Source organism: Capsicum annuum, chromosome 8 (genome assembly GCF_002878395.1).
Source record: "Capsicum annuum cultivar UCD-10X-F1 chromosome 8, UCD10Xv1.1, whole genome shotgun sequence".
In the NCBI taxonomy this organism is placed as follows: Eukaryota; Viridiplantae; Streptophyta; class Magnoliopsida; order Solanales; family Solanaceae; genus Capsicum; species Capsicum annuum.
The window spans coordinates 26,342,411-26,364,463 of record NC_061118.1 but is presented as its reverse complement, the minus strand read 5'-3'; positions in this window follow the sequence as shown (position 1 = coordinate 26,364,463).

The window sequence follows — 22,053 nt, the reverse complement described above, 5'->3', positions numbered from 1 at the left end:
TGTAAAATCAAAAATTGACAACTAGAAGTGAAGGGGCTAATACAACAACAACATTCTCATTTATTCAGTATATTCTCCGATTCACAGATGAAGGGGAGACGAAGGAGGTAGTATAACAGAGAAAAAAATGGAACATCTTTAATATTTGTGATTTACCTTATATATTTGTCTTTTGTTAACTTATCGGCTTAAAAATATTTTTAACACTATATTTGTCTCAAATACATATTTGAACATTTTTAATTATTCAACAATGTATTTGGAATTTTAAATTTCTCAAGTGCATACTTCACACTATTGTATTTGTCATCTAATATTCGTAATTTATCTTTCTAACGAGGAAGCAAATATATATTAAAAGTTGTTTGATTGATAAATTTTAGTACCTCCCCTTTCTCTATTTGAAAAATTTCATGCCTCACGCTTTGCTTTCTCAATCAAATATCTTTTCTTTTTCTCTTGAACCAGTATGCTAAGTTGGTTGAGAGTAAGGACGAAGAGGAGAAGCGGGTAAATAGGGAGGAGTACAAGTTAGCTAAGAAGGAAGCTAAGTTAGCAGATATGGCTATTAAGACGACAACGTTTGAGAGCTTGTATGCGGGGTTAGAGGACAGAGGCAGGGAAAAGAGGTTGTTTAGGCTGGCTAAGGCTAGGGAGCGGAAGGGTCGTGACCTCGATCAAGTGAAGTGCATTAAGGAGGAGGATGGTAAAGTGCTGATGGAGGACGCTCACATTAAGAGAACATGGCAGTCATATTTTTATAGACTTTTGAATGATAAGGGAGATAGAGAAATTGTGTTAGGGAAGCTGGAGCACTCAAAGGAGTGTCGTGATTTCAGTTATTATAGACGTTTTAAGATGGAGGAGGTCAGAGGCTATTCGCAGGATGCAAAGGGGTAGGGCGACAGGTGACAAGATTCTAGTGAATTTTTAAAAGTTTACTGGCGGGGCTGGTCTAACATGGTTGATTGAATTGTTTAACGGCATTTTCAAGACAGAAAAAATGCCCGAGGCTTGGAGATGGAGTACTATGATTCATTAATATAAGAACAAGGGTGATATCCGGAGTTGCAACAATTATAGGGGTATTAAATTGTTGAATCACACTATAAAGATTTGGGAGAGAGTGGTCAAGCGAACGTTGAGGAGGATTGTGTCTATTTCAGAAAATCGGTTTGGATATGCCCGTTCGCTCGAAGATAGAGGAAATTCACTTGGTGCGGAGACTGATGGAGCTGTATAGTGAAAGGAAGGGGAACTTACATATGGTGTTCATCGACCTGGAGAAGGCGTATGACAAAGTCCATAGAGAGGTTCTTTAAAGGTGAGTAGAGTCCTGATGGCATACATCAGATCAATTAAGGACATGTATAATGGAGCAAAGACTCAGGTAAGGACATGAGAGGAGATTCAGAGCATTTTTCTGTCTTGACAGGGTTGCATTAAGAATTGAATCTTAGCCTATTTTTGTTTGCGTTGGTGATGGATGTATTGACCTGGCATATTTAAGGAGAGATGCCTTGGTGTATGATTTTTACAGATGATGTAGTTTTGAGTGATGAGATGGGGGGATGATAAATTAGAGGTTTGGAGACAAACCCTTGCGTCTAAAGGGTTCAGGTTGAGTAGGACCAAGACAGAGTATTTGGAATGTAAATTTAATAACTTGATGCAGGAGAATGAGGTGGTAGTAAGGTTGGATTCCCAGGTTGTTGTAAGAGGGATAGTTTTAAGTATCTCGGATCTATGATTTAGGAAAATGGAGAGATTGACGAAGATGTCTCCCACCATATTGGGGAAGAATGGATGAAGTAGAGGCTCGCCTCAGGAGTGTTCTGTTGTTGACACCTAATTTTTGCCCTCCACAACTACGTTTAATCTCGAGTTTCTTTGATTTTTAATAAAATAACAATATTTATTTTATCGAATAAAGAAACTTTTCAAAAGTATTTATCGGGGTAATTTCGTTATTTTAAGTAGCGATTATAAATTATCGTATTCAGTTGTACGGAGTTGTAATGTTGTTACTTAAATATCTATTTTTATAAAAATATCGAATTTTAATCAAGGTTGTCTTGAAATAAATTATAATGACTAAAATCTTGATTGAAGTACAATTTATTCTTGAAAATAACTTATTCGAATAAATATATATTTGATTTTATCGAATCAAGAAGCTCGGAGTTAAATGAGATATTAATCCATTTCAAATTTTCATTTAATTTGGCCATAATTGAAATCAAATTGACCACAATTGCGATGCAATTGGCCAATTGATCTTCAATTTGGCCAAAACTTAAATGAATGGCCAAATCTCCAATTTGGACCCAATTAGCAAATCAGTAGCAGCCCAATTACCCTTCAAGGGATCATCACCAACAGCCCAAGCCACACCAACCCACTTCCATTAATAACTCAGCCCAATTCCATTCTCCTCTTCAAACATAAACCATCAGAAAACAACAACAACATCAACGACCTTCATTAATAAAGGACAACTCTTCTAAACCATCGCAATAGTACCAACGTTAGCCCGACAATCTGACCATACCCGCGAACCCAACTAACCCATCTCTCTCTTCAACCTGACCCATCGATTAAGCCATTTTCTTTGATGAGAGTTTTAAAAACTGGACACCTCATGCACCACAACGGCTTAAATTCGTGAATCTCGGTAACAATGGTACGATTTCGTACATGTATATCACAACTTCATTGGCTCTTGGCGGAAATTCATTTTTCCTAAATCTTATTGGTCCACCAATTTTAAAATTGATACAATCGGTATAATTTGTTGGGGGTAATCCAATTTTGAAAGATTTTGAATTACTTTTTTTTAAGTTCCTAACCTACCCCTAATTCATCTTCTATATAAAGACCCATTTGGGTCACTGTTAGGGGATTTTTTTTGGAGGGGGAAAATTGGAGGGTTTTCGAAATTCTAAGGTTAGAGAATTAGGGTTCAAAATTTTTAGGGTTTAAGAAGGAGGTTTTGAAATTCTAGGGTTGGAAAATTTGAGTGCGAAAAAATTTTCCTAAGAAAAGTTAGGTTCGAAAAGAGAGGAAAAATGGGCCTCGTGAAAGAGGAAGTTTTATTTAACAAAGATTTTAGGAAGAAGAGGTCAGCTAGTTGAAATTTGTGTAACGGCATCGAGCTTTCCGGTGGTGGTGGAGTCCGACGTCAGTTCATAGTCCTATTTTGCTGCTCTCGAATAGGTAATGCCCTTTTTCTCGTTCAAGTTTCGATCTCTTCTACTTCATCTCGATCTTCTGTAGTTATGAATAAATTTTCAGTATGATTGTATGCTGGGTTGTTTGCTGGTAGATGGATTCGATAGCCATAGTTAATTGTTGGTAGATTTCCAATTTGATACTCTCGTTTTGTGTACTGTTTGTGGCTTGAATAGCTAGTTGACTAGTTAAAGTTTATTGCTTGGACTGTGCTTAATAGTCTTAACGAATGTTGTTTTAGTTGTAATTGTTATTTGACAGTGTTTTGTCTATTGTTACTATTGGATGGAGTCTTAATTGTCGAGCTAGCAGCGTTGCTAGCAGAGCTACCTCTCAAGTTTCTTTGGCTTCTCGTATGCCAAAAGGACAATGAGCAGGATCCTAAAGCTTATCAGAAAGTCCTAGGTTTTTTTAAAGACCATTTCGTTCGAATCTGTCAGAATAGTGAGGAGGATTGGAATAGCAGTCATCCTTGCTGTAGTTTTATAGGGTTGTTGTTAGTCTCATTTTCCTCGTTTCTAATTAGACGTGATTGTCTCTAAATCTTTGAAATGAAGTTTTATTTTCCTCGTTGTTGTTAGTCTTGTATCCCTTATTTGAAGTCATTTGAGAAATCGTTGAAATCAGTTTAGTCAATTTGCCTTTAAAGCAAAAGTTTTGTTAAGTCTCTTTGGTTTACAATGTCTAAGAGGCTTAACCAAATTAAAAACTCGTGATCTTGTGAAAATAGAACTAAAGACGAAACACTCATGACATGTTTTCATCTTTGAAAGTTCTTAATCCGAATCTACCTGCAGGTATTGTTTGGTCACAGTGAGTGTTGTTCTCTTTCCTTTCCTTGCTCGTATGCTTCACTTCGTGATATCTTCAATCTCTACTTTACTCTGTTTACTTCAATCTCTACTTTACTCTGTTTACTTACTACTTTATAGTGTTATACATTCGATGACATAGCATTTTGGGATTTTATATAGGCATGTTGAGTGTTGGATTACTTTAAAGTTGATGATTGTGATCTGCAAAAATCACTAAAAGGATTGAGCCGAATACAACAAAAATTCTATTGCATATATTTTGACTAAGTATATACTTACCTAGATATACAAGATTTGAAATACAAAATCTATAAAACTAAATAAAAATCTAAGACTCAAATCTTTCTATTTTTGTCTTGGATCCACAATAAATCCTACGGATTCTTAGGATTGTTCATGATCTTGTGAAAATAGAACTAAAGACGAAACGCTCATGACATGTTTTCATCTTTGAAAGTTCTTAATCCGAATCTACCTACGGGTATTGTTCGGTCACAGTGAGTGTTGTTCTCTTTCCTTTCCTTGCTCGTATGCTTCACTTCGTGATATCTTCAATCTCTATTTTGCTCTGTTTACTTACTGCTTTATAGTGTTATACATTCGATGACATAGCATTTTGGGATTTTATATAGGCGTGTTGAGTGTTGTATTACTTTAAAATTGATAATTGTGATCTGCAAAAATCGGTTGTGCTACTGAGATATTTGATATTCTGCTTTAATATTTTATTCTTTTCATCTCATTTTAATTTGTTTTGATTGTTTTAGCGCTGTAGTTAATGCCTATTAAAATGATGTCACGGGAAGTTTTGGAATTCTTATTGATTTTTACAGTTATTACCTTGCTCAATTTTTTCCTTTCCTTTTTATTGTAAGACTGTGAACTCTTATTGGTTGATTCCCTTGATTTTTCTTTCTTTTGCTTTGGATATTTGGGCTTGTGGCCACTTATCGAGTAAATCATACTTTTGTCAAATAGTTCTGTGGGTTCTTTGAGTATTTACAAAAAAAGATTCATTCATTTGGTTCATAATATTTGAGCTCTTGTCCACTTGCTATGTACATCATACTTGTGTTAACTAATTTTGTGGATTTTTTGTATGTTCGTTGAAAAAAATTCAGTTTTTTCATATTTACTGGTTTAATTTTTGTGTCTAAATTGCAAAAAATGGAGTTTTTCCCTTCTATTCTTGTTGCTTCTTGACACTTGTTTACTCAGGATTGTACCTTTTCCTATTTTGCTCAAAGCATGACCTTTTCTTGAGCCGATTGTCTTTATTTATCTTTCTTTTGCTCTATATTTCTAAGCTTTTATTACTTTTCCAACTAATCCTATGGGATTTTGAATGTATTCATAATAAAAGATTCAGTTTTTTAGTTACTCATTTTCCTTCTTTTCTTTCTCAATCGGATATGTATTAATGTTTCCTTTATTTTTCTTATTTTGCATGGAAATTCCATCCGGAGTCCGAATAGGCTTCCTTTCCTTTGCATTGCTAAAAAGCCAATGAGGCCTATCTTTTCGAGTCAAACTTTGAGGGAAAATTTTCAAAAGTTCGACCTCGTGGCATACCGAAACCAAGGAGTCGAAAGAAGAAGAAATGGATTAAAGTCCTACATTCGAAGCGGCCAAGAGACAAAAGTCTCATCTGTTATTTTTATTTTAGTTTATTTATTGTTGTCTTTATTTATTTTATTTATTTTATTTATTCATTCGGGCCTCGAAGACAAAGTTGTATTTAATACAGGTAAAGTGAAAACTTGAGCCGAAAAGGGGCTCGAAAATATAGAATTAGGACAGGTGAAAGTATGGGTCAAAAACCCAACTAGATTAGGACAGGGTCGACGGTTTGGGTTTAAAAGCCTAAATCACTACTTCTCTCCTTTTTCTTTTTTCTATTTTCTTACTTTCTTTACGTGTGCTTGGCGAACCTAGTTAAATCCTTAGTTAAGTCACTAAAAAATTAGTTTTGCATAAAAACCAAAATATTCTTAAAATCGCTTTTCTTTTAAAAAAAAAAAACTTTTTCAAAGTTAATCAAAAGATGATTTTCAAACAGTCCGGATAACCGCAAGTTAGAGGACGTTTTAGGTGCCTAACATCTTCCTAAAACGTTAATAGGAACCGCTTATCTAGAATCTCTTAACTTAAACGATTTTTCTATTTTGAATCGTCTAAGTACATTATAAAGGTTTCTTAATTCCTTTTTCAAAATTAAGTGGCGACTCTCTTTCAAAAGTCAAAATTTTCGCAAAATAGAAATGGCGACTCTGCTGGGGACCTTTAACTAGGTTCTAACCAAATGTTTGATTTCGTCTTTTGATTAACTGTTTATGTGTTTATATGTTTCGATTCTATAAAGTTTAACTATCGCATCTCATAGCATATTTCTGCACTATTTAAACTAGTTTGGGGTTCGTGGATGTCCCAGCCCCTATTGTTCAATTCCAATAATGTGTTGGAAATACGAACGATTTATTAGCACGTGAGTCGTCTGACGTTGTTCGTATTTTCAAACTCAAGTTGTCCGCTTGAGAACCAGTATTCAAACCCACTCTAGACACCGAGGATAGAACGAAACCAAAACCCTATTTTAGGCATGAGCCTAGGATGACCCAGTACCCGAGCGGGGTATTGGGCCCATTAGATAACCTTCCCTACGTTTATTGACCCCGAGTCAATTACAGATGAATAATATTTATGTGTTGAAGAAAATACATGCTTGTCTAATTCAATCCATTATCCTTTGGGGTCCGGGGAAGGTTTATCTTTGTCTGTTTCCATGTAGGATATGGCTCAACTACATTCCCACGAAAATTTCAAGATGGTTACTAAACCTGATGATTTCTTGAAACTATAGTGGGACCACATGAGCGCAGAAGAGAAAAAGATTGTTAGAACACACATTGGGCATCTTCCTTCTTTGATCGAGATGGATGCTTGGCCCAAAATGATCCATGTACTAACAACTTTTTGGGATGATTAGAATATGGTATTTCGCTTTGGGGATGTTGAATTGACTCCTACCATTAAAGAGGTATTGATTTGTTACGAGAGTACGAAAATGTGTTTTAAGAGAAGGGAGACGCCTGATAAGAACATTTTAGTCCCGGTTGTGTGGGATCGTCAAAAGATCAAGGAGGTATTTTTAACTGACGACGACACCTGGCTAGGAGAACGTGATAGAGCAAATATCACTTTTCATGAGTTGTATCATTGGTTCGAGAGATTCAATTCTTTTCACAAATTCGGGCATAAATATGAGTCAAAATCAAAATGGAAGGAGACGAGATCCTTTGCATTTGTGGTAGGCCTACTTGGAACTATGGTGTTCCCACAAGGGGAAAATGGCACAATTCATTCGAGGGTTGTCTCAGTGACCCATGCACTCTTCTTTGGAATAGAGTATAATTCTAAAAAGGTATTCCACAACTTAGCTCCTATGATTGTCATCGACCTATATCGAGCTTTGGAAAGGTGTCAAGTCGAGAATCGTTTCTTTAAAGGCTGCAACCTTATATTACAATGGTGGATGATGATGCATTTGGTGAAAAATCCTAGAACGGCACAACCTGACCACAAAACAAGGTGGAATCTGCTAGAATCACACGACATGTGGTTGTTTTTACACAGGTTCAAAAGGGAATCATCTCATGAATTTTGGTTTAAAACGCTTGGAGAATTAAGAGATGACGATGTGCAATGGTCCCTTAACTATCTTCATTCAGGGAAATACATTATTCGAAGGGGTGAGTGGCCTTTTCTAGTGCTTCCGGGTCTCATGGGAACCCGTCCCTACAATCCTGGTAGAGTTCTTAGGCAATTCGAGATCAAGCAGGAGACGCCTTAAATCGATTCTATGCTCAGATTCTTCACCAAATATGATGAAAGTGAGCCCCCGCTCAAAGACTACATGATAAACGGATGGAGAAGGAGAAGGTGGACGGAAGTGTCTTTCTGTATAGGGTATGAACCTGAAGCCAGCGACACTTACAAGGAGTGGTTAAAAAAGAGCCTCACCGGAGCATTGATTCCGGGGCCGAACGTGCCCACTCGGGTCGTGGATGTAGAATCCGAGCATCAGATCCGACTTCACGAGCTTCAGGATGACTTTCAGAAAAGTTAAATTGCGCACCAACAGTCGCATGTAAAAGATGCTTTAACAATACCTATGTTGAGGGAAGAGTTGAAAAGATCTAGGTAAGAGGCTGATGATGCTAGGCAATGTTTAATCGATTTGGATGATAGCATGGCCTCTTAACTCAATAGTATAGGAAAAATAACTTACGATAGCAAGGCATAGTTATGCGGGAGTCATCTGATCATCAATAGGTATCAAATAGCACATGAGGTGAACAAGGCAAAGAAGGCAAAGACAGACGAAGGATCCTCCGGTAGCTAGTTTTTCTATTTCCCCTACGCGGGAACTTATTTTCTTTCATGTTATTTCCCTTTTTTCCTAAAGATTGTATCCCTCTTTTGTTATTTTTTGTAGGCATTTATGCCCTTTTTCGTGTCTATTTAAGTTAGCGGATAATGGATTGACTTTAAGGAAGCATATATTTTCTTCAAAATCGTTAGGCCTGAACCCTTGGCTCAAAAAGGGTCACCCCAGTTAGGATACGCATTATTATAATGTTTTGTGTGATATAATTGTCTTATGTGCTTATGTGTGTTTATTTGGATCAAAGGCAAGTTTATCCGCTATACTCCTATGGATGAATTTGTCTACGACTCAAACAACTCTATGTGGTTATTTCTTGTCAAATATTTTGCATTTCTTATCACATACGGAAACTAACACATCTGCCTTTGAGTTGTTTTACTTAACAGATAGTAGAAACTACTCCGTGTTGATATAAGTTGGCAAAACATCCCTACTTCACTCGGTCAAAAGCGCACAAAATCCCATCCTTTGACCATCATTCAATAATGACTGAAAATAATGAAGAAAACGCTTTGACCATCAGGGACAATCTAATAATGGAACAGAATGAGATGATTACGGAACTCACAAGAAAGCTTGAAATGCTTCAGGAGGAAATAAATCATACTCGAGATTTGGCTTACCTAGCAATCACTGTTAATGCTCCCACTCTAGGAGGACACGGGACTCCACTCCAAATCCCTTCGCTTCGTACACCTATTCTCGGGGATCAGCTAAATAAGATATCATCCATCTCTGCCCATCCACTTGTCCAAAATACCAATCGCAAAAATAACCCAGATGCCTACCATCCACAAATCCATCTCTAACCCCACAAAATCTATCTCCGAATCTATTCCCAAATCCCCAGAACACATTTTCAAATCAAGAAAATTTATTCCTAAATCCACAGAATTCACTTCCAAACCCACAAAATCCATCAAATCTATTTCCGAATCCACCAAATTTGTTTCCAAATCCACGAAATTCTTCTCCAATTCCACCAAACCACTCGCAAATTCCACAAAACCTTCCTAAATTTCAAAACGTCCTCCCCACCTACCAATAAACTTCCTTTCATCCACAAAATCAAGCCTCCTTTCCAAAGCCCCCTCATGCTATCATATCCCCCGACATCTATAATCCCCTTCCTGATCTCGAGATGGACCATTACGATGAGAAGAAGAAAGAGTGAAGGACCGAGCATGAAATGAGATTGCTATCTATGAATGAAGAGATCATGAGGATCAAAGAATCTCATGGAGCGAGGGACCACAACGGTTTATGGTACGATGACTTATGTGTTCACCCTGGAGTAGATCTACCAGAAGGGTATAAGGTCCCTAAGTTTGAGGTGCTTGATGGTGTTAGGAATCCAATGGCCCATCTGAGGAGGTACTATAAGCAACTGGTAGGGATCAGGAAAAATAAGGTGTTGTTGATGTGTCTATTCAGCTGAAGTTTAAGCGGTGAAGCCTTAGAGTGGTTCATGTCTCAGCAGCCAAAAAAATGGACTGGTTGGAAAGTATTGGCTAAGGGTTTCCTCAATAGGTTTGCATTCAACATTAAAATTGTCCCGGATCGATATTCACTAGATCGGATCAAATAGAAGAGTGATGAGAGTTTTCGAGACTATGATTTTCGTTAGAGGAAGGAAGCTTCCAAAGTGCAACCCCCTATGTCCGATGAAGAAATGGTATCCGTGTTCTCTCACGCTCAAGAAGAAGAATATTATACCAGGATGGTGTCTGCTGTCAGGGCAACTTTTGTAGATTTGGTAAAAATCAGAGAATCACTAGAAGAAGGTATTCGTACAGGAAAAATTGCCAAGACCCCAACATCATCCAGAACTGCTATGTTCTCAAAGAAGAAAAAAGAGGATGTAGGCACGGTTTCTGCTGATTCTATTGTAAAAACAAAAAAGAGGTTCAACTCTAGGAATATTTTCTCTTCTCCGCCATCACCAAACTTTCAACATGTATTCTACACCCAACCCCAATACCAAGCTTCACTTCCAAATGTCCAACCTCAGTACCAAAATCCACTCCCAAATAGTCAACCCCAGTACCGAGCTCTACTCCCAAATGTCCAATCCCAATTCCAAGCTTCGCAGCCAAATATTTTCCCCCAATGTTAAGTTCCACCGCGGAATTATCATCCTAATATCCAATCCACTCTTCCAAACATCCGAACAAACATCCAAGCGCCTCCAAATTATCATCAAGTACCTCCTCCTGCAAATCAGAATTATTATAACACTCTACCCAACTATTTGAAAGATTGAAGAATGCCGGTCACTTGCAACCAATCCAGCCAAAGCCTGTTAATCCCAACTCCCGATTTTATCATCCTGATCAAAATTATACCTATCATTCAGGAGTAGCAGGGTATAGTACCGAGGACTGTTTTATCTTGAAACACAGGATCCAAGATCTGATTGATCAAAAGTTCATCATACTTCAGTCACCGACGCCAAATGTCAACAGTCACCCATTGCCTAATTATGGGGGACCTACATTTAACATGATTGAAATAGAAAGAGAATGGGAATCTGGCAAGACTATTACTAAGGTGAATTCAGAAGAGTATAAAAGGGCAGAAGAGGTAGAAAAGATAGAGAGAGTTGTGGCTGCCTTAAGTGTCAATGAGAAATCCCCATTTATAGTGATGACGGCCCCGATCCAAGTGTACACTCCCCCGCTAAGGAAGGAATTTAATGTACAGACCGCTGCTGCCTAGGGGATGATGCGATCGGGACGATGCTACATCCCTGAAAAATTAACCAACAAAAAAGATTCACAAAAAAGGCCAATCACTGAAGGAGAGGCTGAGGAATTTTGGAGACGTATGAAACCTAAAGATTATTCAATTTTCAAACATTTATAGAAGACGCTAGCCCAAATCTCCATTTTGGCACTATTAATGATTTTGCAATACCACCGCCAAACTTTATCGAAGGTCTTGGATGAAGCATATGTTCCCAGAGGAACGAGTGTTGAGAACCTGGCTGCGATGATAGGAAACATTATAGGGAATCATCACATATCATTCAGTGATGAAGAGTTGTCGTTTGAAGGAGCGATGCACAATAAAGCCTTACATGTCACTATCATTTGTTGAGATTATATGATTAATCAGGTATTAATAGATGACGGATCTGGTGTGAATATTTGTCCCCTCTCCATATTGGTTCAAATGGGCTATGATTTGGGAAAAATTCATCAAAGCCACGTAAATATGAGAGCATTCGATGGAGGGCAGAGAGATACCATATGGGAAATTGATTTGTACATCCAAATGGGACCTGCTGAGTTCAAAACTAAGTTTCATGTTATGGATATTCATCCTAGCTACAACCTGCTCTTGGAAAGACCATGGATACATGGTGCAAAGGCCGTTTCATCACCCCTTCATCAACTATTGAAGTTTAGTTGGGAGGATCATGAAGTAGTCATCCAAGGGGAAGGAAGCCGAGTGGATCGTCCCAATGGTTATGTGCCGGTGATTGAAGATGTTCCAAAGGGTAGTAGTTTCTATACGGTTGAAATTATAAATGCTGTGGAGAAGGATCTGACGCTCAAAGCGCCAATGCCTTTTGTCTACAAAATGAATGCGACGGTGATGTTAAGAAATAGATTCGAGCCTAGTCGGGGTTTGGGTAAGAATCTACAAGAAATTATTGAGCCTGTTATGATCCCAGAGAAAGCCTCTAAGTATGGGTTAGGAAATCAGCCTACCGAGAAGGATATGGTTGAGGATAAGTCAGAGCAGAGTCTGTTTAGGCCCTTTCCGCTCCTGTACCAGTCATTTCCTGTACGGAAGGTGTCAAATGATGATGGTCTTGAGGATGGAATAGGAGATTTATTTGAGGGATGCAATGCTGTACCAGAAGATTTCCTAGAGTCCGACGGGGTGAAGAAGATTGCGCCAGGGGAGGCCTTGTAAAACTGGACCTCCACTCCACTCATAACCCGTCGCCCGTCGTGGTAGATGAAAGGGCAATTACTAATAGTTTTAAAATCGGTGATGATCTGAAAGAGGCCCCGCGATCCACCCTTTATATCTCAAAACTTTCTTTTTGTATTAGACTGCTTTCAAAAAGGCATGGACTTGTATTTGCTCGAGTCATGAGCCATAGTTTTGTAATTATCTCTCAAATTTCATTGAAAAGACCTTCATTCATTTTAAAAAAACTATTATTCCTGAAATATTCCTATTCGTATATTTTATTATTATCTCATTATCATCTAACTTGGTTTGTTTGTCCATTACAGTAACAGTAGCTTAAAATCTACCTATGTAGTGTCATGTCAAAGCTTAGACGAACAAAATAAAGGGAATGATGATGATTGAAAGGACAGTGATACGGAACAATTAGTTGAAGATATAGAGGAGTTTGAGAACCGAGAAAATCCTAACCTAGATGAAACTGAAATAGTCAACCTCAGAGATCATGATGAAATCAAAGAAACAAGTGTCAGCGTCCACTTGGCAGAAGCACAAAAGAGAGAGCTCATTCACATGATGCGGAAATATATTGATGTGTTTTCTTGGTCCTATGATTATATGCCGGGATTGAACACCAGTATTGTGTCACATAAGTTGCCAATAAATCCAAAGTTTGATCCAGTCAAGCAAAAAATATGGAAATTCAAGTCAGATTTAAGTCTAAACATCAAGGAAGAAGTGACAAAACAAATCCAGTCTAAGGTTGTAGAGGTTACAAAATATCCGACGTGGTTCGCCAACATCGTCCCTGTGCCGAAGAAGGACGGCAAGATTTGAATTTGTGTTGACTATAGAGACTTGAATAGAGCCAGTTCTAAGGATAATTTTCCATTGCCCAACATCCACATCCTCATCGATAACTATGCAAAGCATGAAATATAGTCATTCATTGATTGTTTTGCCGGGTATTATCAAATATTGATGGATGAGGAAGATGTAGAAAAGATGACTTTTATTACGCCCTGGGGTTTTTATCATTACAGGGTATTACCATTTGGTCTCAAGAACATGGGTGCAATATATATGAGGGCTATGACGATGCTTTTCCATGATATGATCAATAAAGAGATTGAGGTGTACGTGGATGATGTAATTATCAAATCCTGTGAGAGTTCGGATCATCTGACTCATCTGGAGAAATTCTTCAATAGATTAAGAAAGTACAGTTTGAAGTTAAATCTTGCTAAGTGTGCTTTTGGTGTGCCATCAAGGAAGTTGCTGGGGTTCATAGTCAGCAGAAGAGGCTTCTAGTTAGACCCATCCAAAATCAAGAAAATCTAGGACTTGCCACCGCCGAGGACCACGGTGGAAGTTATGAGTTTCATAGGTTGTTTGAATTACATTAGCAGGTTCATCACTCAATCGACATTCATATGCGAGCCAATTCTTAAGTTGTTGAAGAAAAATGCATTGAATGAGTGGACAGAAGAATGTCAAAGAGCTTTTGACCACATCAAGGAATATCTGTCTTCACCGCCGGTTTCGGTTCCACCAAGAGAAGGAATTCCATTATTTTTTTACCTGTCAGTCTCAGAAAATACTTTTGGATGTGTCCTCAGGCAACATAATGAGACCAGTAGAAAAGAGAAAGCCATTTACTACTTGAGTAAAAAGTTTACACCATATGAAGCCTATTATACTCTTGTAGAAAAGACATGTTGAGCTTTAACTTGGGTCGCACAAAAGTTGAGGCATTATCTATTTTCGTACACTACATACCTCATCTCGAGAATGGATCCATTGAAGTGTATATTCTAGAAGGCCATGCCCACAGGAAAGCTAGCCAAGTGGCAAATGTTGCTGAGCGAGTTTGACATTGTGTATGTAACTCAATAGGCAATCAAAGGGCAAGCTTTGGTAGATCATTTGGCAGAGAATCCAGTTGATGATGAGTATGAACCACTTCGAACTTACTTCCCAGATAAGAAAATTCTATTCGTGGGAGAAGACATTACAAAAATTTTTCCTGGATAGAGGTTATTCTTTGATGGAGTGGTCAACTTCAAAGGTTCAGGAATCGAAGCAGTATTGGTCTCAGAAATGGGTCAACATTATAGTAACTGCTAAGTTGCATTTCCTATGCACCAACAACATGGCCGAATATGAAGCTTACATACTGGGTCTCAAATTGGCACTTGATATGGGTGTTCGTGAATTACTAGTCATCGGGGATTCAGATTTGCTGATTCACCAGGTACGGGGAGAATAGACGGTACAAAATTCCAAAATTACTCCTTATGTTGAGATGCTATAGGAATTATGTGGAAAATTCAAAGAAGTTGATTTTAGACATATCCCAAGGATACAAAATGAGTTTGCTGATACTTTGGCCACTATATCCTCCATGATTCGGCACACAGATCAGAGTTATATTGATCCTTTGGAAATAAGATTGAAGGAGCAACTTGCCCATTGTGCACATGTTGAAGAGGAACCCGATGGAAAGCCATGGTACTATGACATTAAAAGGTATTTAGAATCTGGAATATATCCTGAAGAGACCAGCAACAACCAAAAGAAAACAATCTGGCATTTGGCAAAAAACTACTTTCCAAGTGGGGAATTTCTTTTTAGGAGGACGCCTGATTTAGGATTTTTAAGATGCGTCGATGCTGCGAAAGCCAATAAATTGATAAAAGAAGTAAACATAGGAGTTTGCGGACCCCACATGAATGAGTTTTTCTTTGCTTGAAAGATCCTAAGAACCGACTACTTCTAGATGACTATGGAGAATGATTGTAGTAAACATGTGCAGAGATGTCCAAAATGTCAGACACACAGAGATTTGATTCGAATGCCTCCACACGAGCTTCATGCAATGAATTTACCTTGGCCTTTCGTTTCTTGGGGCATGGATGTTATCGGATCGATAGAGCCATCAACATCGAATGGACATAGATTTATTTTAGTTGCCATTGACTACTTTACTAAGTGGGTTGAAGCTACGTCATACAGAGCCGTCACTAAGAAAGTGGTTGTAGATTTTGTCAGGAATAACTTGATTTGCCGATTCGGAGTGCCGGAATCAATCATTACTAATAATGGGGAAAACTTGAACAGTCACTTGATGAAAGAAATTTATGATCAGCTCACAATCGTGCATCCCAACTCGACCGCATATCATCCACAGATGAATGGAGATGTAGAAGCTGGCCAATAAGAACATCAAGAAGATCTTGAGAAAGATGGTAAAATATAATGGATCATGGCATGAGATGTTACCTTATGCTTCTCTAGGATATCGTACAACAGTTTGAACCTCCACTGGGGCGACTCCTCATTTACTTGTTTATGGGAATGAAGCTGTGATACCTGCTGAAGTTGAAATACCCTCCCTAAGAATTATTCAGGAAGCTGGACTGAGTAACGAAGAATGGGTTCGTGCTCGCTATGAACAACTCATGTTGATTGATGAAAAGAGAATGGTAATTGTATGCCATGGTCAGTTGTATCACAGGATGGTTCGTTCTTTTAACAAGAAGGTGAGAGCTCAAACATTTGAAGTGGGGCAAATGGTTCTCAAATGAATATTCCCTCACCAAGAGGAGTACAAGGGCAAGTTCGCTCCAAACTGGCAAGGGCCATACATAGTTCGCAAGGTACTATTTGGAGGAGCTCTGATTTTGTATGAGATAGATGGCCAAGAGTGGACCAAACCGATCAATTTTGATGCGGCAAAGAGATACTATATTTAAAAAGACGGTCCAGTTTTTGTGTTTCCTTAATTTACTTGTAATCGCCTTTGCAATAATGTTGTTTTCTAGTATGCAACTGCATAGAATCCCTTCCTTTATGTACGAACTATGTTTGACCTGAATCCCAAGAAAGGGATACATAGGCGGCCTATGTCGGCTTTGGTCAACCCCTTAGGAAAATTTATCCTTTTTCTCTATATACGAACTACGTTTGACCTGAATTTCCAAGAAAGGGATACGTAGGCGGCCTATGTTAGCTTCGATCAACCCCTTAGGAAAGTTTATCCTTTTTCTCTTTGTACGAACTACGTTTGACCTGAATTCCAAAGAAAAGGATATGTAGGTGGCCTATGTCAGATTCGGTCAACCCCCTAGGAAAATTTATCCTTTCCCTCTATGTATGAACTATGTGATGACCTGAATTCTCAAGATTGAGATATGTAGGTGGCCTATTTCAGTTTTGGTTAACCCATTAGATTTTTTATATATATCCCTAGCGTAGTATTAAACTACATTTGACCTGATTCCTGCTTCAACGGGATACGAAGGCACCCCAACGGCTTGGTCATAAACCCCAGGAAATGAAAACTGGGACAAAATTTTCGAGAAGGAATCTCAAAAATTCATAAGAAAAGATCAACATCCAACAAAAAGAATGAAAATCAGGAAAGGCTTCAGATCCACTTGAGATGATATCATCTCAGACTACTCCAAATTGGGGCAAAAATTTTGAAGGAGGCATCAAAATTTCCACCAAATATTGGAATATATTTCTAATTCCCCAGCACCAGAGGTTTAAGCCAAGCTCTTAAATCCACCAATTATGACAAAGTCTAGGTAAACTTAATTTCTGACTATGATAGAACTATTTGAAGAACCCTCCAATAATGATGATGAGTTTTGGAAATCCTCCGTCACATATAGCCAAAATCAAGAGGAAAATATTCATTGAGATATTACATGACATGACTGACAAAGATCTTCTAAAGTTTTATATAAGATTTTGAAACTATCTTCTAAAAATTAAGACTACTTTCAAAAATCCATATAAATCTTTTACTTAGTAATTGCCTAGACATCAATTGGGATAGGGAGTCATGAGTGGAAGTCCTAACATGACGAAATACCTGAAAGATGGCGAGGGGCAAATCAAGGATCGAAGGAGGTCAACACGGAGAGTTGCATTCAAACTAATCATTTTTTGTGGATGAAGGGATCGATACACAAAATAAGCGTTTCTTTCAAAAAATTCTCAAGCAAGCCGGGAGCCATGACAGAGCATATAAGGATTAATAACAGTACTTTTGGTAGCCAAAAAACTAGCTCAACACCCATTTATTAACGACCTTTTGAATTGTCCATCTCATTTCTTAAGATCATAGAGGACAAACAAAAGTGCCTTGTCTTTTTTTACAAATATTGTATTTAGAATTTTTCTAAATAAAAATAGTCGCTAGCAAAAGCGACTTTGTGTCTACTAATCGTCTACCTTGAGTACAGGTACATGCATAAAGCAAGACCCTGACAAATGATTTCAGGTGAAAATTATTTTTAATTTATCGGAAGAACCATTGCATATCATTGGCAAGAGGGCCATTGAATATCATTGGCAAGAGGGTTATTGCATATTATTGCCAAGAGGGCCATTGTATATCATTGCCGAGGGGGCCATTTAATACCATTGCCCAAGAAGGCTATTCAATATCTGTTACTGCGCTAGATATAATGCTAGCGTCGAGGATATCGTCAACATTCAATATATCTGTTGACACACAAAACACAATGCTGGCGTCGAGTATATCATCAACATTTAATATATCTATTGACACGCAAAACACAATGCTGGCATCGAGGATATCATCAATATTTAATATATATGTTGACACATAAGACACAATGCTGGCATTGAGGGTATCATCATCATTTAATATCTGTTGACGCGCTAGACACAATGTTGGCGTCGAGGATATCATCAGCATTCAATATATCTGTCAACATATAAGACACAATGCTGGCATCGAGGATATCATCATCATTCAATATATCTGTTGACACATAAGATACAATGCTAGCATCGAGGATATCATCATCATTCAATATATCTGTTGACACGTAAGACACAATGCTGGCATCGAGGATATCATCATCATTCAATATCTGTTGACACGCTAAATGCAACGCTGGCATTGAGGATATCATCATCATTCAATATCTATTGACGCGCTAGACATAACGCTGGCATTAAGGATATCATCAGCATTCAATATATCTATTGATGCACTAGAAAGAAATGCTGACGTCGAGGATATCATCATTATTTTATGTCTATTGACACGCAAGACATAAATGCTAGCGTCGAGGATATCTCAGTATTTTATGAATTAGTATATGAATACATCGAGAGCATGCGATATGAAGGGACGCCTTGAAGTCGCTATCTAAGGATGAATGATATATCAGATTTTCTCGAAATTAACAATTTGAGGGTCATCTATAAGTCATATTATTTGAAATAGGATACTGTGCAAGATCACCTATGAGTTGATAGCCTGTAGGCCATCCGTAAGCCACAATAATATCCTAACCAGATAGTGTGCAAGATCGCCCAAAAATCAATAGTTCAAAGGTTATCTGTAAGTCGCAACTAAATCCTTACCGAAGAATATGCAAGATTATCAAATTGATATGTCCAAGGGTTCTCTATAAGTCATGTCATATCCAAGATCGATTATGTGCAGGATTACCCAAAGACTATCAATTTGAGAGATTATCTATAAGTCATATTGTATCCAAGGTCGGATGATGTGCAGGAACACCTGAAAGCTAGCGATTGGAGAGATATCTGTAAGCCATCTCTTATTCAAAGTCGGATAATGTGTAGGATTACCTAAAATCTAGCAATTCAAAGGATATCTGTAAGTCACCTCGTATCCAACATCAAATAATACGCAAGATTATCCAAAAATTGACAATTTGAGAAAAATTTATAAATCGATCATCGACTATTACCGGAGATGTTATCATTCCACATACAACAAGTGATATAGGTAACCAAAAAGGTTGCCACACCAGCATAAGAATACACGATTGTAGGGACCGTTCCGCATAAAGCGTCGTCGGTGTCCAAAAGGGCCATTCCACTTTGAAGACATATTCTCTTGACAAATAAGCTAATTATGCAAAAACCAAGAAGGTTGTTGTGTTTGTTATTTAAAGTTATTTCCTTCCAAATAGGTATAAGAAAGGATGACTTCGCTTTTAGACAACACCTCACGCGGAGATATGGTAAAAAACACTATGCATCTCTTTTGTGAATTGGGCTTATTACTAATGATTTCTGTTTGAGATATTGTTGAGAGCATCCGAGTGGATGAAAATCTCATAACAAAACCACAGGTGTGGACGACTCCAAAAAGAACGCAGCACAATGTGGAACTCTTTTTTAGCAGCACAATGGGACATAGTCTAAAGAGGGATGGCAAACTTTTTGGACGCGAGCTAAAGGATGATCGCCACCACCATCCAACCACACCCCTGTTAGAAGGCATGTAGGAATTCTGTGGTATTCTGGTTTCAGCTTCACTCCAGGATATTTCTTAACTTATGTCGAGGGTAACCTTCTCTTTCTTCTAAATTCGAGTGATAAGACTCCTAGAGTTTTATAAATTATGCCCAGGTAAATTCTTACCTATGGATGTAAGATCTCTATGTTCATGGTTAAGAGGTATCTTTTCCACAACTCGATCAACTTGTAACTCATCCTGAGCCAAAGATCGTCTAAAATAAAATACTATCTTTTCTACCGATCGAGTCAAACTACAAGCAGTTTGATTCCCTAAAATCTTGGGGATATGTAGGCTGGGATCTATGTAGAAAACTCAACTGCATTCCAACCCCTCCCCCTAAATCCCTTTATTCTCCAGCTTCTCGATTTATCAAAAGCTCTAAAACCGCGATAGTTGGTGAATTTTCTTAAAAATTGTGCTTAAAATCAAGCTTTATAAACTACAAGTGGCCTGAATTCTCATGCAACCTGAGATATGTAGAAAACCTGAGACCGAGGATCGGCCATAACCCATCTCTCTCTTTAACCGACCCGTCGACTAAGTTATTTTCTTGGTCGAGAGTTCTAGAAACTGGGCACCTCACGTACCACAACGGCTCAAATCCATGAATCTCCATAACAATGGTACGATTTCATACATGTATATCATAATTTCATTGGCTTTTGGCAGAAATTTATTTTCCCTAAATCTTATTGGTCCACCAATTTCAAAATTGGTACAATCGGTATAATTTGTTGGGGGTAATCCAATTTTGAAAGATTTTGAATTCCTTTTTTTTAAAGTTCCAAACTACCCCTAATTTATCTTCTATATAAAGACCCATTTGGGTCACTGTTAGGGGATTTTTTTAGGGGGAAAATTGGAGGGTTTTCAAACTTCTAAGATTGGAGAATTAGGGTTTGAAATTTTTATGGTTCAAAAAGGAGGTTTTGAAATTCTGGGGTTGGAAAATTTGAGTGCGAAAAATTTTTCCTAAGGAAAGCTAGGTTCGAAAAGAGAGTAAAAATGGGTCTTGTGAAAGAGGAACTTTTATTTAATAAAGATTTTAGGAAGAAGAGGTCAGCTAGTTGAAATTTACGTAACAGCATCGAGCTTTCCGATGGTGGTGGAGTCCGACGTTAGTTCGTAGTTCTGTTTTTCTTCTCTCGAATAGGTAATGCCCTTTTTCTATTCAAGCTTCGATCTATTCTGCTTCATCTCGATCTTCTATAGCCATGAATAAATTTTTAGGATGATTGTATGCTGGTTGTTTGTTGGTAGATGGCTTCGATAGCCGAAGTTAATTATTGGTAGATTTCCAATTTGATACTCTCGTTTTGTGTAATGGTTGTGGCTTAAATAGCTGGTTGATAGTTAAAGTTTATTGCTTAGACTGTGTTTAATAGTCTTAACTGAATATTGTTTTGGTCGTAATTGTTATTTGACAGTGTTTTGTCTATTGTTACTATTGGATGGAGTCTTAATTGTCGAGCTAGCAGCGCTGCTAGCAGAGCTACCTCTCAAGTTTCTTTGGCTTCTCATATGCCAAAAGGATAATGAGAAGGATCCTAAACCTTATCAGAAATTCCTAGGGTTTTTTAAAGACCATTTTGTTCGAATCTGTTAGAATAGTGAGGAGGATTAGAATAATAGTCATCCTTGCTGTAGTTTTATAGGGTTGTTGTTAGTCTTATTTTCCTCATTTCTATTTGGACGTGATTGTCTCTAAATCTTTGAAATGAAGTTTTATTTTCCTCGTTGTTGTTAGTTTTGTATCCCTTATTTGAAGTCATTTGAGAAATCATTGAAATCAGTTTAGTCAATTTGCCTTTGAAGAAAATGTTTTGTTAAGTCTCTTTGGTTTACAATGTCTAAGAGGCTTAACCAAATTGAAAACTCGCGATCTTGTGAAAATAGAACTAAAGATGAAACGCTCATGACATGTTTTCATCTTTGAAAGTTCTTAATCTGAATCTACCTGCAGGTATTGTTTGGTCACAGTGAGTGTTGTTCTGTTTCCTTTCCTTGCTCGTATGCTTCACTTTGTGATATCTTCAATCTCTACTTTGCTCTGTTTACTTACTGCTTTATAGTGTTATGCATTCGATGACATAGTATTTTGGGATTTTATATAGGCATGTTGAGTGTTGTATTACTTTAAAGTTAATAATTGTGATCTGCAAAAATCGGTTGTGCTGCTGAGATATTTGATATTCTGCTTTAGTGTTTTATTGTTTTTCATCTCATTTTAATTTTGTTTTGATTGTTTTAGTATTGTAGTTAGTGCCTGTTAAAATGATGTCACGGGAAGTTTTTGAATTCTTGTTGATTTT